A 26,477-nucleotide genomic window follows, 5' to 3' on the forward strand; every position below is an offset into this window, starting at 1 on the left:
GTTTATATTTCTGCTGCTCTGCGTCATGTTCAGTATGTCTAAATGTTGGTCAGAAAATTGGATCATGAAGATAATTATATAGCCAACGTCAGTGAGAAAATACAGAGATGCATTGTAAGCATTTTTTTTTTTTTTTTTTTTGTAGTAGTAGTAGTAGTAGTAGTAGTTGATTAAAACTGATGGCATTTCAGGGCAGCAATGAATAACCAGAGTAAACTGAGGCTACAATTCACACAGACTCACCAGAACTGGACAATAGAAGATGGAGAAACGTTGCTGGTCTGATGAGTCTCCAGTTCAGCTCCACATTCACATGGTAGGATCAGAATCTGCTGGAAACATCATGACAACATGGATCCATCCTGCCGTCAGGATCAACGCTTCAGGCTGCTGCTGGTGGAATGGTGGGGGGAGGTTTTCTGGTCCCACTTTGGTCCCCTTAGTACCAACATGACCTGGTTTAACCTCCACAGCCTACCTGAGTCCTGCTGCTGACCATGTCCATCCCTTTCTGAGCACAGTGTAGCATCTTCTGATGGAAACTTCCAGCAGGATGATGCACCATGTCACAAATATTGATTTCAGTAGTCATCACTTCTGCCTCAAACCAATAATTCCTATTCTTTTTTTCTATCAACAGATATGTAGTTTTTACTAAGGAAAAACGGTTTTGGTTTCCTCATGTGATTATTCAATTGCCGCATGTTCGTTGATGTTCTTCAGAGATGAAGGAAAGTCACTGAAAACTGAACTTTGGAGACAGGTCTTGTGTATGATGCCCACATTGTGGACATCTCACCATCCTGAGATTATGAGTACAGGACTGTCTGAAAGCCTGCGCACATTACTCTCACCACAATGTCTGGATTGTTAAATGAATATAGGTGCATTTGTATAAGGAGGATTGACACATAAATTGCTTTGGGGGTTGAAATTGCAGATTGTTAAGGGCTGATTATATGGATGGAATAAGTGGGCCATATAGAACTATTCAGCAACATCTTGTCAATCAAAAAACAAACAGCTCAACCTGCTTTTCACCAGGCAACAACCAAAAAAAGTTTGTCAAAAACTAAACTAAAATAAAAAGATACATAAATAAAGAAAGAAATAAAATAAAAATGACTGTAACAGAGAAAAGTGTGTTTTACTGGGATGTGCTATTCAACCATTAGGCTGAGATTAATTTCTCTTTATTAAAAAAATCTCATTTTCATAAATTATTTTATCATGTAAATTTGTCCCCACATCCACTGCTTGCTGCCGCTGCAGGACTGATCATTTATCCTGCACAGTAAGAAACTTTCAAACAGAAGCCTGTACTAAAAAGTAACCAAAGCAAAGTGAAATAAACAGGGTTTCTAACAACTAATGTAACAGAGTGTGAATGATATAAAACAGACTAACTAACAACTTAATTATGCAAATTATACAAACAGCAAACTAAGTGAGAATATCCAAAGTTGCACAGATTTAAAATAGGTTCATAAGCTCTGAAGGGATTTGATTCTCCTGTCCTCTCCACCCCAACCAGTCGAGGCAGATGGCTGCCCTCCCTGAGCCGGGTTCTGCTGGAGGTTTTCTTCCTGTTAAAGGGGAGTTTTTTCCTTCCCACTGTCGCCCCATGCAGCTCAGGATGGAGGATTGGATCCAAGTCATGACTCGATGCAATCAGTTGGTTTCTATTATAGGATATGTATGACTTGGTTTGAACCGATGTGTCTGTAAAGTGTCCTGTGACAACATTGTTGCAAAGTGGCGCTTTACAAATAAAGCTGGACTGAATTTAATTGAAGTTTGTCACATAAATGAGGTGTTAGGATAAATATTTTGTTAAGATAGTTGTATATATTTCTTTATTTTCCTACTTTTATCCATTGTAAATGAATAAGAAATCAGAAAAAGTACCAGAATAAATGTGAATAACTATTCAGATGTTTAAGTCTGATTACAGACTTAACTGGATTGAGGTCAGGGCTTGGACTTGCCCATTCCAACACATTTATATGTTTCTCTTTGCACCACTCAGGTGTTGCTTTTGCGCCATGTTTGTGTTCATCGCCCTTCTGGGAAGTGAAGCTCCGTCCTAGTCTTGTCACTTGCCTGCTGGTGCAGGTTTCAACAAAAAATTTCCATGGATTTAGCACCAGCCATGTCTGCGTGGACACACACCAGTTTCCCAGTTCCTGCTGCTGAAAAACATCCCCACATCATGATGCTAATACTACCATGTTTGGCTGTGGGGATGTTGTCCTTTGGATGATGAGATGTGTTGGTTTTAACGAGTTCCCTGATGGCTGAAAAGATCCGTTTTTTACAGCAGCATCTTCCTCCAGACATGCTGAGAGTCTCATACTTGCTTTTTTGCAAACTCCAACTCTGCCTCCTTATTTCTAGCAGAAAGCAACATCTGTCTTCTCCCATAAAGTCAACTTGTGGTCCTACGGTTACTCCAGCTGTGGAACCCTGCAGCTCCTCCAGGTTTCTCTATGCTGCCTCTCTGATCAATGCCCTCCTGGTGTGTTCCATGAGTTTTGGTGGACAACCCTCTGTTGGTGGCTTTGCTGTGGTTCCATCGTCTTTCATTTCAATATGATGGAAATGATGATGTTTCTGGGGATCCTCAAACATTTGGATATTTTGTAGCCAAACCCCATCTTGCACTTCTCAACACATTTGTCCCTGACTTGTTTGGAGAGTTCCTTGGTCTTTGTGGCCGTGTTAAGTTAGTCATGCTCAAATCTTATTAGTTGATCAACAATGGGAACTGGATGAGTAACAAACTGGTTGGTGAAGTTTTGTGTGAATGCATTCCAACCTGACGATGCTTTTCAAACCAACAATGCATGAGCTTTGAAACTATTACCAGCTGAATCACAGCTGATTTAAAATGGACTCCAATGTTTCCCTGGTAAATATTTCCAACATGAAGGACATTGGATTAGAAGAAAACCACCTAATATCACACCTATCTATTTTTGTTTTAAATAAATAATGAAGAGCAGCCATCTCCTGTAGCTGCTTGGCCGATAGAGTCAAATCAACTGTTTCAGAGTGAACATTTCTCTCTGCACCCTCTGATAACACTGCTAAATTGACTTCAGTCACAGCCTTTTATCTTCGCTGACTAATCAAGCATCATCTGTTTTAATTTGAGGTTCTTTTGTGCTATTGTAAGATTCCATTTCACGCCACTAAACTCAGAGTTTCAGACGTAGTGGGATGAAAAGAGGGGAAAAAGACAATCAGGAGAAGAGTAGAAGGATAAACAGAGAAAAAAGAAAAAAATTAACATGAAATGTTACACATTCTACACATCCCAACACAACACATATAATTCACAGAAAACACCCAGAAAAGATGGGAGTCCAGTTTGTTTTGTTTCACACTGTTTAAAATGACCCTGCAGCGGCGGTCCTTTCTCATTAGTCTGTCCTGCCCTGTTTCAGGTACTGCTGGTCTGAGATGCACAAGACACAAACTTCCACCTGCTCCTGCACATGCTGACTGAGTCAGGAAAATTCAGCTCATACATGGAACTATGCCAACAGGTTTAAACATAATCACAGTTGTTTTGCCATCATTTACCATCACCATCAGTTCCTAAAGGTAAACAACAAAAATATAGTTCTTTAATTTTTAGCTTATTTCCTGAGCATTCAAATCTTAAACTAATATGTTATGGACAGGATTAATATGACTTGATGTTCATAAATTAAAACTCAAACAACATGTATTTTATGACAACTTTACTAGACTACTACAATACAGCTTTAGCAGTTAGCACATATGTGTATATATATATATATTATGACAGGGAGTGACAACAAGTTCAACTATTTCTGTTAAATCAAGCTACAGAAACCAAGCAGGATCTGCTTTTGGTATCACATCTCCACTAATAAATGGGAGCAACCTCAATAAATTGCAGTTTTCTTGGGGATTCCCCCCAGTAGTGCTGGCAGTGATGCATGTTCATTATGTGTAGTTTGATGATTATATTCCCCCACTTATTTGGAAAACTTTGGACCAACTTGGATTTGAGGAATTTTGAGAGAGATCCTTTTGTAAATAAAAACAGTAATGTGAAGGTGCAGTCCCAGTTGGGACAACACTCTCAAACAAACCATGGACAGCGTCAGGAGGGTCTCCCTGAGTAACATGTAAATTAGACAAGTTAGTTGTAAAGGCAGACTCTGTCTTCACTCCCCAACAGATGGTAGAAGTCTCCTTTCAACTCCTAAATGTGTTTTATTTATGCTTTTTGTTCGAAGACTGAAATGGCCTGATCGGTCAGCATGTGTCTGAATGTCTGGTAACCTTACCTGTCCAAAACCTGCAGAAGTAGATGCCAGAAAAACATGCACCTCGAGTTTACCATGCATACGCTCCATGTGGTCAGTTTTCAAGTGCAGCCTTTTTGAAACTACGTAAAGGCCATAAATCAACCTTGGTCCACTTTAATGGAGTGTATATTTATTTCAGAGTAGTGTTATCGCTCGTGTGCAGTCTGGTGCAGATCACAGAGGGAAACTTTGGTCCACATGAAAACCTGTGGTCCCCTGGTCGGGTTTTCTCCCAGTGAGAAAATAAACGAAGAATCCAATCAAGCAGAGACAGGAAGGGACGTAGATCTATGTGGTGAGGATCTGGCTGACTGTCCTGCTGCTCATACTGGAAGCATTCTGGTGAAAACCAACGTAAGCAGACTGCAGAAATGTGTTGTTGCTTTGTGGTTTACTTACAGGGAACGGGTGCCTTTTGGGCTTGTCTAATGGATAAACTGGATTTTCTTCTTCTCTCTTGGTCAGTGGTTGTTTCAGTGAATAGCTCCACCTAGTGAGAATTGTTGTAACTGCATAATATTGTATGGTGGTTCCGTCCACTTGCGTAAAGTGCAGTTCGAAGGCAAAGTGTGGAAGTCCCTCCCCCCTAAACTGACAGATCCTGATTTCATATTTTGAGGATGCTTGTTAAATGTAATGTTTCTCTACTTACCTTAAAATCTTTCCCAGGTATCTGAAGGTTGGGATATATCAGCCTGTAATGGGTTCATTCTGCAACCCCTCTGGTCTGGAAAGGTCATTTGTCTTGTTGTGAGAGACCATTCCCATAATGACAGAAACAGTTAACATGACCTTTGCAACTTCTCTTTCTTTTTCTTAAATAAAAAAGAAAAAAATAAATATCATTAGGAGGTGAGTGACTAATGTTCCAGTAGTCTGCTATCTGAGCTGAGTCACTTGGATGAGTCAGTTCAGGTTTAAGAATGAAGAAAAGCTTTCCGGCCATCAAGTGCTAGTTGGATTCAGCAGGATTAACACCTTTGTGCTTCATGTTCTGCTGCAGATTCTGAGAAGTGATGATGAATCATGCCAGGGCCATCAGTCAGAGCGATGCTGACGATGTGCCACAGAGGCCACAGATAAATGATAACGGAGATTTCTTGGTCAGCCTGATGTTTGGTCTCAGCTTCCACAAACTGCTGGTTTAAAATAAAACATGGACAGACATATTCAGCTTCAGTATCACAGCAGGAATATTATTACCTGCCATGTTCAAATATTTCCGCCACTGGAAGTCAGAGGCGTCTTGGAGGCAATACGGGCTTTCAGGCTGGGGCTTTAAGCTTCACCTCCATCATGTCCTCAGACTTTGTGTCCGTTATACTCTGGAACTGCCTTAAAACCCAGTCACAATATTTCAACATTATTGTAGAGAGATTTAAAAATGACCGCATTGCAGCAATAATTAGCATTAAATGCATATTATGGACTATGCACATGGATAGCCTGGATCAGTACATCAAACTGGCACATTAACTTTTCCAAGAGGAGCTTCATAGATATAATAATCCACCTGATAATCTGAATTTTTATGTTATTTGTTGTTTTTTTATTTAGAAATAAATGAATTTGCACAGACGTTTTATGGCTTTCCCTCCATTGCTGGACCTGGCTGGAGGGAACAGAAAATAATAGACGGCGAGCAGAGAAGAAATGGAAAATAGACAAAAAGAGCAGACAAAGAGATGACACATGGAAACCACAGACAACTTGCTACACCTGTACACAAACATAACAAAGGACATCCCTCCCACAGGTAAACAACAACTGCAAAAGCACCAGTGATGAAATAAATAAATGAGCCACATATTTAAGCAAAAACCAGAAACACACAAAGAAAATGGACTGAAAGTGTGTTTTAGTGACTAAACCTGCAGGACGACACGGTGCAGAATATACGGAGTGAAGAGTGTTGGAAGAAGCGTGATTGTGCCAATGTGGCCCCGCCTACACAAAACCTAGAGGTAGGTGGGGGAGCAGGCAGAGTACAGGCCTCAGGGCCACAAGAGCCTGAAAGCAACCCCCCCACCCCCACAGCCAGATGTCTTCATAAAAGTTTTCCTGATTTATTTTGATTCTTTTACCTCTGCAAATGTATAAAACTGCGCCTCGTCTTTTCAATGTCTTCTGTTGAAAAGACGGAAGTGATGGCATCATGATGGAATAAAAACACAATATACGACATGATGGCGTGCAGGAGTAGGAAGTACACACATCGTTAGCTCCCACATTAGCAGCTAGCGCTAAGAACGCAGTTTTCATCGTCATATTTCCCACATGCATGCAGACATGTCAGATCTAATTATTACAATAATCTGATTAGTTCCATTCTTCAGGTTTTGATGTGAATCAGTTCATTCATATTAACGCTCTCCTCATGGAGCCATTATAGTTTAAAAACATATAAAACAATCCCATCTCTTTTTCTCCGATATGAGGAAATGTTTCAATCCAGGAAAATGACCAGAAAGGAGGATTCCACATAAAAAAGCCCTTTTTAATCATCTTCTTTTAAATACATAAAAAAGATTTAAAACAAATTCATGGACTTTATTATTATAATTAGTATATTATACTTTTTTTGTGGCTGCTTTCAACGTAAACTAGCTTAAAGAGGTCAGTTCCATGTAGAGCATCCTTATTAAAACTCCACCAGATCCGCCTCCACCTACCAGCACAACCATTTCTAATGTGTTAAATAAAAACTAAGAATTTATGCTGATGTGTGCAAGTGACTATATGTTGTGCACAGTGTGAGATTTGCTTGTACCTCATCTTTTTCAGAATTAGTGCTCACATGACACCTGACTGTTTTTCATACAGTCCACGTGTAAGTGTGAAGGTATGTTTTTACACTGAAGCTGTCAGAGATGGACAAGCACGTTTAAAACTTAAATGTTTGCTGAATATTCATTCTGTAGGTGGAATTTGTTGTGTTTTTTTGTCTCTTTTTTATGTCTTGTCCAACATTTAAGCAAGTAGTATAACTATCTGGATGGTGTGTTCTGCTGAGCAAATTTACTTTATACATATACAGGTACATCTCAGAAAATTAGAATATTATGAAAAAGTCCAATATTTTTTGTCAGTCATTTCAGAATGTGAAACCCAGATATTATATAGATTCATTTCACACAGAGTGAAACATTTCAAACATTTATTAATTAAAATGTTGATAATTGTGGCTTATACATAATAAAAACCCAAAATGTCTCTGAAAATTAGAATATTGTAAAAAACGTCAATATTGGAAAGTCATGGTGTCACACCCTGATCAACTAATTACCTCAAAATACCTGCAAAGGTCTCCTAGGCCTTTAAATGGTCTCAGTCTGGGTCAGATGGCGACACAGTCATGGGGAAGACTGCTGACCTGACAGATGTCCAGAAGACCATCATTGACCCTCCACTAGGAGGGAAAGCCATAAAGGTCATTTCTAAAGAAGCTGCTTGTTCAGAGAGCTGGATCCAAGCATGTTAATGGAAAACTGAGTGGAAGGAAAAGATGCACCAGCAGAAGGCAGAACCGCAGCCTGGAGAGGATCACCAAGCAACATCCAGTCAGAAATCTGGGAGCTTCACAAGGAGTGGACTGAAGCTGGACTCATCAAGAGCTGCTACGTTCAGACGGATCCTAGACATGGACTACAGATGTCCCATTCCTCGTGTCGAGCCACTCCTGGACCAGAGACACCGACAGAACCGTCTCACCTGGGCTACGGAGGAAAAGGACTGGATCTCAGGTGGAAGCAGATTCTGCATTTCATGTGGAAACCAAGGTCCCAGAGTCTGGAGGAAGAGTGGAGAGGCCCAGAATCCATGTTGCTGGAAGTCCAGAGTGAAGTTTCCACAGTCAGTGATGGTTTGGGAGCCATGTCATCTGCTGGTGTTGCTCCACTGGGTTTCCTGAAGGTCACAGTCAACACAGCATCTAGCAGGACATTTTAGAGCTCTTCATGCTTCCTTCTGCTGACAAGCTTTATGGAGATGCAGATTTCATTTTCCAGAAGGACTTGGTTCCTGCCTACACTGCCAAAGGTACCAAAAGCTGCTCCAATGACTGTGCTGGATCGGCCAACAGACCCACCTGATCTGAACCCTGTAGAGAACCTGTGGGGTGTTGTCAGGAGGAAGATGAGAGACAGCAGACCCAACTATGTAGACGACCTGAAGGCTGCTATCAAAGCAACCTGGGCTTCCATTACACCTGAGCAGCGCCACACGCTGGTGGCTTCCATTGCCACGCCGTGTTGATGCTGTAATTCATGCAGGAGACCCAACCAGGTACTGAGGCATGGAAATGAACATACTGTTCAGAAGTCTGACTGTTTAAAATATCCTTTTTTTCATTGATCTTGTGTAATATTTTAATTTTCTGAGACGCTGCATTTTGGGTTTTTATCATCTAAAAGTCACAATCATCAACATTTCAATAAATGTTTGAAATGTTTCACGCTATGTGTAATACATCTATATAATATATGGGTTTCATTCTGAAATGAGTGATAAAAATATTGGACTTTTTCATACTGTAATAATCTGAGGTGTACCTGATATTCTGGATTCTTATTTTATTTTTCTATCTATTTTGCATAATTGTTTGTATTACAAAGTTTGTATCGCTGGACTGGACTGGAGAGGATAGAAGAGGGACAGAAAGAGAATAAAAAAGAAGGGAAAACATAAAAGCACCTTGTAGAGAGGAAAAAAGAGAGAGAGAAAGAATGAGAGAGAACAACCTACATACATATCCATATAGATATGCACACATACACACCCACCTATATATACACATTCAGAGGATGTCGACTTTCAGTCACCACAGTCTGCTGTTGTATTTTCATCCTTACAGAGAAGAATTTTGGATGCAGGAGATGCAAGTCAACCAAAAATCCACTGTTGTAAATTAATGACAAACCACTTCTGGTCTTCATTTTATTGATTTTTATAAACCAGCTGCAGTTGTGAGCTTGTCTACGTGTGCGTGCTCCTCCTTGCTGTCCTACACTGGAACAGATGAACGTTTGTAACTTTCTCCTGTTGTTGGCTTCTCCCTTTCTCCTGCCCGTCTATGTGTTTCCCCACCCTCTCTTCTCCTTTTCCACTCCTTCTCTGTGTCCTGTTCTTCTACTTTTCTCTTGTAAGACTTTAATGGTGATTAGTTGTGCCATAGTGAATGTGTCCCTCTGTCTCCTCTCTCACTGGGAGCTCAGCTATTGATTTCCCTCAGCTGAATGCTTTTGATACAGCATGGGAATCTAGTCATGTTATCTTTAGCCGGAACACAGAAATGCGTGAGAGGACTCGTGTTACCAGTGATGGACGGAGCGAGTTGGTTCGCAGCCAGGTTAAAATGTTGAGATAAGTCTGATAATGCAGACAGACATGTGATCTTACATGGAGGAAAAGGAAATGTCGCCATCTGTAAAACACCAGAGATCTGTGTTGTAGTTTTACTGGATTATCAAATTCCACTTCTACACAGATTTCTCTCTTAAGAAGAAATAAATGCATAAGCAGCTTGTAAGCACTTAAAGCCTGAGCTTAGAGCTGTGATTTGTGTGTGCAACCTGGAAAAGGCTGCACAGTGGTGTAGCGGTCAGAACTGTGGTCTCACAACAAGAAGGCTGCTGGTTCAAGCCTCGGCAGGAAGGTTCCATCAGTGGCTTTTCTGTGGGGAATTAGCATGTTCTCCCCATGGATGTGTGGGATACTCCAGCTTCCTCCCACCATCCAAACACATGCATGTTGGGTAAATTGATCACTCCAAACTGTCCCTGTGAACATTTGTCTCTCTGTGTTGGTCCTGCGATGGACTGGTGACCTGTCCAGGTGTTCCTGCCTCCTGCCCAATGACTGCTGGTATAGACTCCTGATTCTGTGTTGTCCTTAACTGGGCTAAGTGGTGAAGAAAATGAATAAATCAAAAGTTGTGCAGGTGGGGCTGAACTTTAGTTTGCAGGTGATTTAGTAAGAGTGATTCCATAAATGGGCGGCAGGTGCAAACATGTTTGAGACTCTGTTTAAATGAAGGTTTTGTGTGTGTCGTGGTTTGCAGCATGGCGAGTTTGGAGGAAACATGACCAACAGCAAAGAAATCTAACTCACACACATTCATGAAAAATTAATAGCATGTTGCAGGTTAGCGCCACCTTTAAATCAGAATGTAGAGAAATGTTGAACAAACCACTGCTGAATAAAAATAGATTTATAAATACACTATTTAGGCTTGGAGTAGTTTCTGTTAGTATTTTAGTACTGCATCTAATACTGCAAGACAGAAACGAATGTCAGAAGAGGGAGACGGGGTTGTGCTGGGAAAAATACCCAAGAAACACAATAACAGCATCTCACCTGTAGATGGCGTGTATTCAGTACCCTTATAATGAACACTGTCCACATCGTCGCATCGCCAGACCGGCACAGGACGTCACTGTATCAGCTGATTGATGCTGATTTTACTAATTTGTAAATTCAGATCAAATCTTTTCAGAGGATAAAAGCTCCATTTAGCTCCGAACCATCTCTTCTTCTATCCTATAAAGTCGGGTTTTTTGCGTTGTGGCGGAGTCGAGCTATGCAGACATGAGCGCGACGGGACTGAGAAGAATAATGAAAGATCTGATTTTGGGCCTCTCTGTGACAAAGTAAACAACTAGTCTTGCTACATGAGCGGGGAAACACGGCCTGTATAGAAACACTCTTTCCTTCTGGTGCAGGACATCAGCGAAGCTCCACAGCTGGAAGTTTGAAAATCAGAAAGTTATGGCCGCTGCTTTTCCAGCCAACCCTGATGCAGACCTCAGCCCATCAAGAGAGGCTCGTTTCAGGATGAGAACCGTCACACGGTGGACCACTGGTTGTTCTGATGAAGACCATGAGGGAAACACCACCTAATCTTCCTCATTCCATCATGTCTGAGCATTTTCTTCCCCCAAAGTTCAGCTGACAGAGAGAGATAAGAATAGATAAATAGAAAAACTGGTATTCTTCCAACATGATCACACATGATCCACATACCATCACATGATCAACTCCCTGGTTTCTCTTCCTGAAAGTCGCCTCCAAACTGTAGAAACCACAGAAAGGAGAGAAATGAGTCTTTCTAGTCAGAGTGAAGAAACAACTCATCATCATCATCATCATCATCATCAACATCGTCAGGGCCATCGCCAAACACTGGGTAGCTTTCAGATAGATAGATAGATAGATAGATAGATAGATAGATAGATAGATAGATAGATGAGCTTGTAATTAAAGAAAAATAAAATAATATATTTGTTAATACTTTGTAAACAAAAATATGTTTGATAAAATATATAAATAAAATGTGAAATAGTCTTAAATATTATATTTATTTTAAAATAATCTACTTATTTATTTTGACAATATTTGGAAGATGAAACTAAAATGAGGCTCAGTCAGTCTTTTAAGCACAGTCTCAGGTAAAATGATGAAATAAACGCTGTAGGGTTGTGCAAAGCACTGGAAAACAACTGCAACAGCTATAAATCTAAAATAAATAAACTAATTTTAATAAGCATCTTAATAAACTATGAGACTGTCCTGAGAGGCAGGTGCAATATTAAAGCCATCTAGTTTTATATTTACCATTAAAATGTGGCGGTGTGTTTAATTAAAGGAAATAAGATGCGGGGCGTGTAATTAGTCCAGAGTGATTCTGAGTGCGCCATAAGGCCATAATTAGTGCTTCACTTTTTCACATCAATATTCTTTTTGCAAGTTTTACAACCACTTTACCCAAAGATTTTAGAAAGTAGCTCTGAGACAAGATGTATAATAGCAGCTGAGTGGCGTGTGGCATCAGTTCAATGACATGTCCGTTACGGTGAAACGACACTTTGCAGGCTAATTTATTTCTTGTCTTTTATTTCTGAGCATGGTGAGGAAGATATTAAAGTCTCCCCAACGTGGGCTCATATTTCATCCCACACCCAGAACTGTGCGGTCTACATGCCTCACGGCTAATAAGGACCGACAGGTTTCCTCCACTCATGGCTGTCTGAGGCTGACCTGGCAGCATGAGAACAACTCATCATCACGGCTCTTCAGCTTCCTGTTAATGGGCATGGCAACATGTCTGTTGTATGAATTTAACCTGTGAATGCTGACATCTTGAGACACTGCAGGTAGAAGATGGAAGCAGAGCTTGAATTTGGCCTGCAGGTTAAATTTAAATCCGATACTCCTGCCTAATGGTGTATAAATAAGAAAGAAGCCTCCTCCTCCGCTGGCAGTCCACAGTCTGCTTGGCAGCAGCAACCCAGCTCATCTAATCCCTGATCATCAAGTTATTTTCGTCTCTTATTATTTAAATGACTTTTTATCCTGAAGTCATCACATGCGCAGAAAACATTCAGTCATCAAGGCTTAATCCAAACAATATCAACACATTGTTGATTTTCTTCAGCATTAAAGCACAAAAAAATACATAAAAAACCTGAAATGAACATGAAATATGGCTTTGACATTTTTTCATGACTAATCCAAGAAATCAAAGCAGAAGACTTAATAATAATTATTAAAAAAAAAAAAAAAAAAAAGGACAAAACAAAAGACATTTTCGACCCCCTTAAACTTGGAATCACCACTTTATATTCTTGTCACGGTGGTTATATGATAAAAATTTTTCATTTATATTTTTTATTCTGTTGCACTACAGCTTAAACTACCATTTGAAAAATCATGATGAGAATCTCTCGTTCCACCACATCCCAAAGCTGCTCTGCTGGATGTAATTTAATCTTGAATTTCGGCAAATTTAGGGGCGTGTCATTTTGATTGACAGGTACTGATCTCCTGCTTCAAGTCTGTAGAACAGAGAACAACCGCGGTTTTTAGCCGCTTAACAACATGGCTTAGCTTTAGCCCGCTTACCTCAGTTAGCTGGTTAGCTCCTGTTATCTCCGGGTTAGCTCGGTTAGCTCTTAGCTACAGAAAGCTCAGAGTTCGCTCGATGTCAATCATCCACCATGACGCTCACAGCCCCCCTCTCAGCTCCACCTCTTTGCCCATATTTGTATTTTCCGGGTGAGACGACACGCATGACCCTGCCAAGATGGTGATGGTAGGAACCGCCCACCGAGCTTCAATTCAGCTCTTCAGAAACCTACGGGTGACGTCACAGAGACTCTTTTATATCCAGTCTATGGTGAATACTTACTGAGACCAACAAGTTGCCGCGCTCAGTGACTTTAATCTTCTTTCTGTTTTCTAATTCTGATGCTCAGTTGAAATTCAGCAAGATGCGCTGATGAAATAAAGAGTCCATCACAGGTCAAGTAGCCATCAGCTCTCTTCTGCTGGGAGGTTATTGATGAGTGACTAATCAAAGGCAAGCCCATTGATTAACTGGTATCTGTGACAGAACCACTAAAAATAACATCTGAATAAGCCACACACCAATAGGCTGAAAGAATAAAGATAGAATAACTCAATCATATAATGGTCCTCACTGTATCCCAAACTTCAACGCAAAAGAAAGACGTTGTATTTTTCTGCATTGACATATAAAGTCACAAACAACACATCAATTTTATTTTATCCCTTTAAGTCTAAAATGATTCCAAACCCTGGTAAAATATGCAGAACCTGTTGAACTTTCAGCAGCTTCAGATACAAATCCTCCCGCTGTGTGTTACAGCAGGGGTGTGGATGAGCATGCCAGTCACAAATGCACAGACATGAAAGCAACATTGTTAAACAGGTTAGATGAGATCTGGGAAGAGAGGACGGGCTAGACTGATGTCAGTACAGAGAGAGAGAGAGAGAGAGACAGGAGCTAGCAGCTGCGTAGCTCAGCTAAAACACAGCTTAGGTATCCTGACAGGTGTAAAGGTGAGCTCTGAGGGCAAGTAGTTACGGTAGACAGTTAAAGCTAAAGGTAAAGGTGTAAACTAGCAGTGTGGCGATTACCCAGCATGCTTTGTGCTCAGGTAGTGTCAGGTAAACAAGGAGGCTCCTCTCCCTGTCTGCTTTAACGTTGTTGCAGGAAAAAAAAACAGGCAGTGTCAGTAAAGTAGAGAAGAAGCTCTTCGATCAGCCTCTAGCATCTGCTGCCCCTCACTGACACACACACACACACACACAGAAGGACACTGAGGCAACTACTGGGGGCTCAACCAACTCAGCATTGCAAGGTAAATGCACAGTTTGCTTCCAGGCTTTAGACTTGACGTGGGTGTGTGAATGTGTCTGCATGCTCTGGATTTTCCCTGATTTGTGTGGTTGGAAGCTTCTTCCTCTCCTCATCCATCTGGGTGTGTGACACGATGCTGATCCTGCTGTGGTCAAACACTCTTTGTGGTGGTGCACGTGTGCCTCTGAGAGTCAGAAATAAGTACAGAAACAAGTTTACAATAACTTTCATCCACATGATAAGCAGTGGTGGCGAAACAGATGGACAGGAATGATGATGCTCTATGTTCACACTGGAACTGGCTCATAATCCAGTATCATCCAGTATCATCCAGTATCATCCAGTATCATCCAGTATCATCCAGTGTGAGTTAGAAAGTGGAAAGCAAAAGTGAAACCTGTTTCCAGTAGAAGTTGAGCAGCTTTATTTGGCTGGCATGTAAGAAGGAAGTGATAAAAAGGTGTGTGTGTGAACAGGTTACCATGTGACACACCACACCAGGTGAACCCTGGTAACCTGCATGTAGGTGAGCATCGTCTTTCGTAACGTTTTATGCAAACAAGAAGAGTAAAAGGAGCTGGAAGACAGTGTTTCATCCTCACCGTGGGTTTGTATTACTGTGTTTGGGCATGTAATGGGTAGTGTGTACACACCAGATGCACACACACACACACACACACAGAGCTGCGGGTTGGTATTTAACAGGTGTCGGGTAATGACGTATGTACTTTACCTCTCCATGCAGGAGAGATGCAGGTTGTTTTACATGTTCAACCGCAACACAAGCAACCAGAACAGCAGTGTTCACAAGCTGAGTGAATTCCTCTCTGACATGTTTATACTCGAGGCTTCTGGTGACTTGGCTTTCTGAAAGAAGAGATTTTTTTACAACAAGGACTCTGGACTTCTGTCTCTTTTACCAAGGACAGCAGTGGAACCTGAAGAGGTGGTGTGGCCAATCAGCTTGCAGAGTCTTAGAGCCAAACGGTTGTTTAGCAGCGTACTGTTAGGGTTACCGCTGTGTGAATGTGTGTTTGCTTGCCAGAGACACACATCAGGTCTGCAGAAGAGAAAAGCAGCTTGTGAATTATCACCAACACCAAAACAATTCCACAGTGACCCACTCCAGGGACTGTTTTACCAAAACATCTCCTTGCATAACGCAGTTCATGCAGAAATTCTGGCTTTGTTCACGGTGCTGTATGTGTTCGCTGCTTTGGATGCAGTTAGAAATGTTTACTCACTGGGAGATATCTAATCTCTGAACCCAAGCCAAGAGCATTAAAGTTTATTTTCCTGACATAACAAAGCTCCTCCTGAGGCACAGAAAATAATACCCAGTTGGTTTTACACACGGAGAATCCCTCCCACAGGGAAGTTGTCTCCATGTGGATAGTGGGCAGCATTAACGTTCCACTTAAAGGAGGAAAAGAAAATATTTATTCATTTATTTTCTATAGCAAACACTTACTTTCTCCTATCATGAGCATTATAACTAATATATCTATCAGAAAAGTTATCTGATCATGTTTATGTCAGAGACCAGATCTACTTAAAGATAAAGATCTATTTTAGATGGATAAAGATTTTTTTAACAATGTTTTATGATATTTTTGATGCTAGACCTGTGAGATAAAACAACAACAGTGACAGCTGTGTAACAGGGCAGACCAGCTTCTGATGGTGAACAATTCAGAATACACTCCATCAAGTCCAGTCATAAAGTCCTGCTGAAATCTTATCTTCAAATGACATTTCTTTTCTCCTACACAGGGAATCTTCATGTCCTGAGTCAGCGAAAAATCCACGTTAACGTGTTATAGTGGCATTAAAATCCTGCGTTTTGCCTGTTGCAGCAGGAAAACACACCTGATGCTGGAAATCTGATCATTTCCACTCACACCGCTTCACACATCTATCCTGTTATCTTCTTACCTTCCAAGTAATTGATCATCCTTCTTTGTCATTTACATGACCGTTTGGACACGCGTTGCCATTTTATTCATTAGGGAAGTGTGTGACTATATTTGCTTTTATAACTGTTTAAGTTGAGATTTACTAGAAATATCTGAACTGCTATCCTAAAGAAAATTCTGAAGAGAAAACTTGTGTTAAAATTCAGTTCAGGTGCAAATCAGGATTTTTTAATAGCATCAACTCACAATAAAGTTACTTCAAGGTACTTTGCAGACATAATTCCAGTGAATTCACTATGAACCCATTTGTAAACATCCAGATTAGTTCATATAAACCAGTTGAAAATGAATCCCTTGCCTTAGCACTCCCACAGATTGTATTGGGAGAGGTGGCCTGCCCCCACCGGTTAGAGTGGAAAAGACAAGAAAGATTTATCCAGAGAGACCAGCTGAGAGGGAAGAGAAAAAACAGTTCATGGGTCAGAAATGTAGACATGGAAAACAAAGAGCAGAGAGATGAAACTGGAAGGAAGAACCCAGTGCATCATGGGATGCATGAAAAGCTCAATGGTTGCCCAGTACTAGTAACTTCATTTACTGTAATTACAGCATAAATATGATGAGTATCCCAGTGTTCCTGAGCATCTGCAGGACTGGAGAGAAAGCAGGTACCAGCTCACAGAGTTTCACGTCTCAGATGCTTCTTTTCGTTGAGGTGGAAACAGAAACGACGTCAGTCCTCTGACGGTCGGGGTTGGAACCGTCACAGGGAATCCAGCCAATGAACATCTGTCCATTAACACCCTCCCAGAGTTAAAATCTGGATACGTCATGGAGCCACTAAACATCTGGCAGAAGTTCTCCAGAAAGAAAACGTGGACATGTTTCCATCACAACTAAAGTCTCCCACGTCAGTCTGATGAGTCTGATGCCTGGCTGAAAAGCATGACGGTAAAGACACCAGAACCAGAACAGGAATGTTCAGAAAAGCACCACACGCGTTTTGCTTATGGGATTCTGCAAAATGTTTCTGCAGGCAGCCATGTTTGCTTTTTATTCATCTGAAGATGAATAAACTCCTGTCCTGTCCCGTGTTAACATGTTTGAGTTGTACTGATGAAGTAAAACTTGCAACACGACCCCTTTTCTCAGTTTCTACAAGGTTATTGTGGATAACTCTGTTGTTCGCAGGAGATAAATTCAGTTTGGAGTCATAAAGGTCGATTTTCAACCTGCTGCTCTTTGATTTTCCTCCGTCCTGGCTGGCCTTTTCCCTCCTCTTATTATCGCCGGACATTCTTGCCTGAAAGCAGACATGGTATCACCTGTCGCCTGTTGGCTTTCTCTTCTGCAACACGATCTGAGATGTCTCTCAAGCAACAAAAGGAACCAGAGGAAAAGAAAGGGTGGGTGGCAGGAGAAAAGAAGGGAGGGGAGCCTGGCGAGGGTGGGAGGCTGGTCTCACAGAGTCCTGCATTTTCTTTGTTATCTGCTCTGAATATGGGAGGAAAGTCTCCCGTCTTCTGTATTATCGCCAAGCACTGATAAGGACGTCTCTGACGACTTTTTCTGCACAAAAGCCGGCTGATACCTCAGGGCTGTGGTGGTGGTGGTGGTGTGTGTGTGTGTGTGTGTGTGTGTGTGTGTGAAAGAGAGATGCGTTTTGATGACTAAAACACCACAGAACATCTTATCCACTCATCATTTTATTCTGTTATGAGATGATAACGTTGTAACGATTTTGTTGATACTGGCTGGATCTCTGTGCAACGGAACCTTAATAACCTTTCAAGATGGCGTTCAGGCACGCTGAAATTCTTTTTCCTAAATCAGATGGCAACGTTTAATGGCATGAAGATACAAACTTGTATATTTTTTATCTCCGTGTGTTGCAGAGGGAGCTTAAAGGGGAACCAGTTGTCTTTGAATGCTTCATCATGTGGTTTGCTTTTCAGAATCCATTAGACTGACCCATAGACTGGATATAAAAGATGGGTGGAGATGACGTCACCCGTAGGTTTCTGAAGAGCTGAATTGAAGCTCAGTGGATGGTTCCTACCATCACCATGTTGGCAGCGTCATGCGTGTCGTCTCGCCCGGAAAATACAAATATGGGCAAAGAGGTGGAGCTGAGAGGGGGGCTGTGAGTGTCATGGTGGATGATTGACATCGAGCAAACTCCTAGCTCACTGTAGCTAAGAGCTAACCAAGCTAACCCAGAGATAACGGGAGCTAACCAGCTAACGGAGGTAAGCGGGCTAAAGCTAAGTCACGTTGTTAACTGGCTAAAAACCGCGGTTGTTCTACGTTCTTCTGACTTGAAGCCGGAGATCGGTACCTGTCAATCAAAAGGACACGCCCCTAAATTTGCCGAACTCGGAGACTAAATTACTTTTAAACGGGCGAGTTAGAAAAAAATTCACTCCACCCACAGTTGTCATGAAGGTAAACCTGACATATAAACCGAAAATAGATTTTTGAACCAGGCTGTAAACATGTTTATTTCTGCTGTAAACATGTTTATTTCTGCTGTAAACATGTTTATTTCTGCTGTAAACATGTTTATTTCTGCTGTGAAGCTGGCCTTTTTAACATGGGAGTCTATTGGGATTCGCTCTGTTTTGCAGCCACTAGTGGATGAAGCGGGAACTGCAGGTTTGTGCACTTCCGCATAGGCTTCACATTTTAGTGCCGGAGGTTGCCGCTTGGATTGACCTATGGGACATACAGGATGTCCTGATCAAGCTTTTTTGTGCTTTTCACCGATCCAAGTAATTAAAGAGAACGTCATTCAGGCTGATAAGTTTATTTTCCATCAACAGCTGCACGACTCACTAGACAGGAAAGTGAACCAATTAAAAAAAAAAAATAGACAAAGTAAAACTTTTTACAAATTTTAATGTGTTTCGAAAAAACTGCAGAGAACAGAATTAATGTTTCTCGTCATGAGCTATTTCCATGTGATGGAGCCTTTATGTCTGGCCTGCGCATCTTTTATGTACATATTCTGGTTCTTTTCTAGGCCTGTTGCAGATACGTAGACAGGTGCAATATCACTGGGAACCACAGGGGGGAGCGCTGTGCTGTTTAGCTTATCTGCGACCAGCAGAAAGAACAAAGAAGAAGCACCTGTTCTGTATTTAATGGTCACACAGACCGCCACCATCCATCCAGACCCGACAGTAGAAACAGATTAGAAGGGGAGCATTACACCTTTCCGGGGGAACTTTTTTAACCTTCATGAAATCTGCCTCAGGCTGAACTGTGGCTGTGGTTGGGAGAGCAGATTGGGGTTTGTGGAAAAAAACGCTGTATGAGCAGTCTGTGATATTCAATGCTAAATTATGATATAAAACTTGATTAAGATAATGTATTGCCATAAGTATTTTCTAAAAAACATAAAAAATACTGGCCCTGTGTTGGACTGGCGAGCTGTCCAGGGTGTACCCTGCCTTTCACCCAAAGACTGCTGGGATAGGCTCCAGCTTCCCTGCGACCTTCCATCGGATTAAGCAGTTAGGATGATGAATGAATGAATGATAAAAATACTGTAACTTTCACGTCAGTTTTGACCAAACCTGTTTCTGTTCAGTGTTTGTTCCTGTATGCTGAGCTGATGTCAGCTTGCAGCTCCCTGCTTCGCCTAGTTTACATTTATGTTTCTGCATTTTTCACTTCTACTAGATACTGCACACTCATATCCAGTAAATGTCCTAAATGTACAAATCAAAATATGTTTTACATTAAATAAGAAGTCATCATTGACTTTATAGATTTCTATTTTAAACATCGTAAAGTAGATTTAGTTTTTATCAATCAGCTGTTTCTCATGCAGTCCTCCTCAGCCTACCAAACACTCACTTTTGTCACTCTTGGTTTATTTTCTCTCCCCTGAAAGCATTCCTCTCTTTCTTGCAGCTTTTCTCAGTCTGTCTGTAAAGGCTGAGCTGCAGGCTGCAGGTAGAAAGCAGCAAATGAACTCTGAAATACCGACTCCTTGGTAAAACACACTCGGCATGACCTTTAGTTAACGGACAAATTGAGCTGAGCCCAGACAACACGTCTGACTCTTGAGTGAGCACTGCTGGCTACTGGGAGCAGGTGTGTGTGTTACTATAAAGTTGGTTGTTGTATTGAATGGAAGTATTGATGTTGGCAGCAAATGTAGCTTTTTTCAGTGAAACGTATGCATATGTGATGAATGTGTTTTTGATGGTGTGGGAAAATATTCAGCCTTTTGTGTCGCCAGAAAATGAGTTGTTCGTTTATTATCTTCAAGCGACTTTCAGACATTTGCAGTAGCCAGTGACCTTTATTTCTGATTAAGTTTGCTTCCACGCGAGTGTGTGAGAGAATGAGTAAAACAAAGAGCGAGGGAGATAGTTTTCGAGGAAGAAAGAGATGACTATGTGACCGTACCAAGCGAAGCTTCATAGCGTCATGCAGCTTGTTAGCTCCTGCATCAATCAGCCGGGCGGATTCCAGGTCCAGGTTCACGTCTAATATTCACCGCACCAGCTATCCAACGCTTTTCTTTGTCTTTACATGCAATAAATAAAACTGTAATGATGGAGTTTTCTCATGCCTGTCAACTCTAATACCTCATTACAAAGTTTTCCAGATAAATGAGTCGGACATGCTGAAAAGAGGCTTTTCATTATTGCTGCTTATTGAAGTGAACATTGTTTTCTGCAGCTTTTTTTGATTTTGACATAAAGCACCAGCATGAACATGGCTGTTTATATGCATTCCCTCTGATGAAACAGAAAGAAAGGCTTAACTGTGGTATCATATGGTTGTATGTGTTAGACCTCCCCTGGCGACAACCACAGCACGAGTCTGCACACCCTGCTCAGCAGAAAATCTTATGAATTGTGCTAATTATCCTTCTGTAGCTCTTGCAGACCTCTGCCAGGCCTGGTGGAGAGAAAATGTGGTGGTGTTTATGGCCGGAGGCTCCGGATGCTGCTGCTGCTGCTGAGTGTGACCACAGCTCTGTTCTGGTTGAACTTCCGGTTGTCACACGTTGCTTCATAAAGGTTACAGCATTGCAGGAGACACGTCTGTGCAGTGAACTGAACTGGTTGAGTGTGAAACTGGAGTTACTCTCTGAACTGCTGCTGTGTACTCATATCACATTTATCAGATCTGTTAGAGACAATGTGGGTTCAAGTCATGCATGCATTTAATGTTTGTTCATTCATTTGTTCCCACAAATAAAGGCAAAGCAATCCCTGTGTGCAAAGCGTTTAGCTCAAACTGCTGCTGGACCTGCCACCACATAACAGACTGTCAGAATGAGCAGTAAAAGTAAAAGTAACACATCTGTACTTCTTTCTGTTCTCTCTTAACTGCAATGATATTCCATCTCCTCTGGTCTGATCCCGCAGACTGAAAACGACAATGTCTGCTCTCTTTTATCCTGGACTAAAGTTTATTTAGCAATTCATCATGTTAAAGTCATCTGTAGCTGCTTTTCAGATAAATCTCTTTTTTGCTTTTAAGAATGAGATGTAACTTCGCATTTTTATTAGAATTTGATAGAATTTAGAATTCCATCCCCTAGCATTTGCTATTAATTATTTTTTTTAAAAATTGAGTGAAAACAACATTTATATCTGGATTGAGTTATTATCAAGTTGGTTTCACAGTCCTCTTTTATTTAATCACATTTATCAAGTAATTGTTGCTATAATGTGTTGGAGGCTTGAAGCTGGTTGGAGCAGGATGACAATGAAGAGGCTTCTCTGTCTGGAAAAATGAGCATGACATTCTGTTCTGTCTTCAAAGTTTCATTTAGTTACTTAAAACAACAAAACATTTTTCTTTACAGTTTTGGTGTGCCTCTTTATTTTTATGTTAACCTACACGTACAAGTAGAAACTTTTAAGTTCCAGTCAGCATACAAACATGATGTTTCCATGCAGACATGATGTTTCCATGCAGACGTGATGCTTCCATGCAGACGTGACGTTTCCATGCAGACGTGATGTTTCCATGCAGACGTGATGTTTCCATGCAGACGTGATGTTTCCATACAGACGTGATGTTTCCACGCAGACGTGATGTTTCCAGGCAGACATGATGTTTCCATGTAGACGTGATGTTTCCATACAGACGTGATGTTTCCATGCAGACGTGATGTTTCCATGCAGACATGTTTGCATGCAGAAGTGATGTTTCCATGCAGACATGTTTGCATGCAGACATGATGTTTCCATGCAGACGTGATGTTTCCATGCAGACATGTTTCCATGCAGACGTGTTTACATGCAGATGTTATGTTTCCATGCAGACATGTTTGCATGCAGACATGATGTTTCCATGCAGACGTGATGTTTCTATGCAGCCGTGATGTTTCCATGCAGACATGTTTCCATGCAGACGTGTTTACATGCAGATGTTATGTTTCCACACAGACGTGATGTTTCCATACAGACGTGATGTTTCCATACAGACATGATGTTTCCATACAGACGTTATGTTTCCATGCAGACGTGATGTTTCCATGCAGACGTGATGTTTCCATGCAGACGCGATGTTTCCATGCAGACATGTTTCCATGGTGTTTCCATGCAGATGTGATGTTTCCATACAGACGTGATGTTTCCATACAGACATGATGTTTCCATGCAGACGTGATGTTTACATGTAGACGTGATGTTTCCATGCAGACATGTTTCCATGCAGACGTGATATTTCCATACAGATGTGATGTTTCCATGCAGACATGTTTCCATACAGACGTGATGTTTCCATGCAGACGTGATGATTCCATGCAGACGTGATGTTTCCATGCAGACATGATGTTTCCATGCAGACATGTTTCCATGCAGACATGATGTTTCCACGCAGGCGTGAAGTTTCCATGCAGACATGATGTTTCCATGCAGACATGTTTCCATGCAGACGTGTTTACATGCAGATGTTATGTTTCCACGCAGACGTGATGTTTCCATGCAGACGTGATGTTTCCATACAGACGTGATGTTTCCATACAGATGTGATGTTTCCATGCAGATGTGATGTTTCCATGCAGACATGTTTCCATGCAGACGTGATGTTTCCATGCAGATGTGATGTTTCCATGCAGACGTGATGTTTCCATGCAGACATGTTTCCATGCAGACATGTTTCCATGCAGACGTGATGTTTCCATGCAGACGTGATGTTTCCATGCAGACATGTTTCCATGGTGTTTCCATGCAGATGTGATGTTTCCACGCAGACGTGATGTTTCCATACAGACATGATGTTTCCATGCAGACGTGATGTTTACATGTAGACGTGATGTTTCCATGCAGACATGTTTCCATGCAGACGTGATGTTTCCATACAGACGTGAAGTTTCCATGCAGACATGATGTTTCCATGCAGACGTGATGTTTACATGCAGATATGTTTCCATGCAGACGTGATGTTTCCATGCAGACGTGATGTTTCCATACAGACGTGATGTTTCCACGCAGACGTGATGTTTACATGCAGACGTGATGTTTCCATACAGACATGATGTTTCCATGCAGACATGTTTGCATGCAGACATGATGTTTCCATGCAGACATGTTTCCATGCAGACATGTTTCCATGCAGACATGATGTTTCCATGCAGACGTGATGTTTCCATGCAGACGTGTTTACATGCAGATGTTATGTTTCCACGCAGACATGATTTTTCCATACAGACATGATGTTTCCATACAGACATAATGTTTCCATGCAGACGTGATGTTTCCATGCAGACATGTTTCTATGCAGACGTGATGTTTCCATGCAGACATGTTTCCATGCAGACGTGTTTACATACAGATGTTATGTTTCCACGCAGACGTGATGTTTCCATACAGACATGATGTTTCCATACAGACGTAATGTTTCCATGCAGACATGATGTTTCCATGCAGACATGTTTCCATGCAGACGTGATGTTTCCATGTAGACATGTTTCCATGCAGACATGTTTCCATGCAGACGTGATGTTTCCATGCAGACGTGATGTTTCCATGCAGACGTGATGTTTCCATGCAGACGTAACATTTCCATGCAGACGTGACGTTTCCATGCAGACGTGATGTTTCCATGCAGAAGTAACATTTCCATGCAGACGTGATGTTTCCATGCAGATGTGATGTTTCCATGTAGACGTGACTTTTTCAGCATCAGCTGTCAGATTTTGAGTCTAAAATGATGTAAAATGAATGTATGAATAGATAAAGCAGCATAAAGAGCAACCAGAAGTTTGTAGAAATAACACACAGATCAGCAGTTACCAAGCCTTTTCTCATTTGCACATCATTCTGTCACGTTGTGGCTTTCAGGAGAAAAAAAATAAAGACATGAATAAATCCTTTTAACCTATGTAGAACCACACCGCGGTCTAATTTACTGGAAACAGCTGTAATAGAAGAACAAACAGAGAATTCTAGTGTAAACAAACCTGATGGTCACCTTACAAATTTAATTTTCTACCACTCAGTAATTTCTAAATCAGAAGAAATGTGTTGGTATCAAACACTGATCAGTTTGTTCCGAGGAGTCCTGTCTTCCAGCATCTAACTTCTTTTTGTGGTAAATACACTTTATTGAGCAACACAGTGAAAGAAACTACAGGCAGACACAAGAAGCATTGTTTCCATCTGACTGTCAGATTATGTGTTGTTGTGCACGCTGCCTGGAACCATGATCTGATTGAACATGATAGATCAGAATCTTCTGACTGAAATGCTCACATGAAGCATTTTAATTCCACTCAGAACCTGTGTGTCCATGGGAACATCTTTCTTCACTTTATGATACTCAGCTGTTTAAGATTAAACTTTTCTTTCATTTTTAACTGGAGCAGATAATGAAAGGAAGCAGTCCAAAGGTCCTTTGTCTGCTTTTCTGTGTATTCTTGAATTAAATAATCATTGTAGCTGAAGGAAAGATAAGATAGGGCAGCAGATGGCTTGGCATCCAGGACACAAAGGCTGGGTTCAACAAACAACAGCCTGGTATAGAAAAGGAAAATGCAATCCACACATGTACTCTGACACGCATACACTCACCGAAGACCACTTTATGTCCATTTTCCTCCCCACAAGTGTCTCTTCCTCATCAATTTAATAAATTCATCAGGGATCTGTCCCTGACTTTGTGAAAGCAGCTGCATTATGCTTCTCTCAGTGCTGAAAAGGAGCAGAATAAATAAACCTACTGATGGTAATGGCAGTGCTCATGGGGTGTATGAGCGCTATATGTGTGTGAAAGCTGGCACGTGTGAACACTGAGGCCTGGCTGAATAATATTTATCCCTTTATTCTTGCTTTGATAGCTCCTGTTATGGTTCTTAAGCTTTGTATTTAGTTTTAATTAAACTGTTTTTAAATCTGCATGATTTTCTTCACCTCATCAGAGCCTTTATGATGCATTTGGAAATCAGTAAAGTAACCCTAGTAATACAGTAGTGTAGTAATCCTAGGAATGAGCAAAGTAGTCCCAGAGATGAGTAAAGTCATCCTAAGAATAATTAAGATTACCGTAGGAATGGGCAAAGCAATACTAAAATAGAGTAAAGTAAGCCTAGCAGTCAGTAAAATAATCCAAGAAATACGTAAAACAATAGTAGGAATGAATAAAATACTACAAAGAATGAGTAAAATGAGCCTAGAAATGAGTAAAGTAATTCTGAGTTACTAATGAGAACATTAATCGTAAGAATTAGTTAAACAATCCTACATAAAGTAACCCTTGGTATGAATAAAGTAATCTTAGCAATAATTAATCCTAGTAATGAGTAAAGTATTTGTATGCAAAGGGAGTTTTGCTTCTGGACAAATTTGGGAAAGTACCAATCAGAAACGGTGATGAGTCAACAGGAGAGACTGGTACTAAAACAAGAGAAGAAAATAAAGACAACAGCATGGAGTATATTTATCCCAGCTTGACCAGGTAATGGTGGAGTACTAGTAACAACCCATGGTGCACTCTCAAAAATAGAGGTACAAGATAAGGACATTTCTGTACCTATAGGTACATTTTAAAGAAATGTTCTCTCAAAAGTACAATACTGGTCTT

This window comes from Telmatherina bonti (assembly GCF_933228915.1).
Source record: "Telmatherina bonti genome assembly, chromosome: 8".
Classification (NCBI taxonomy): Eukaryota; Metazoa; Chordata; class Actinopteri; order Atheriniformes; family Telmatherinidae; genus Telmatherina; species Telmatherina bonti.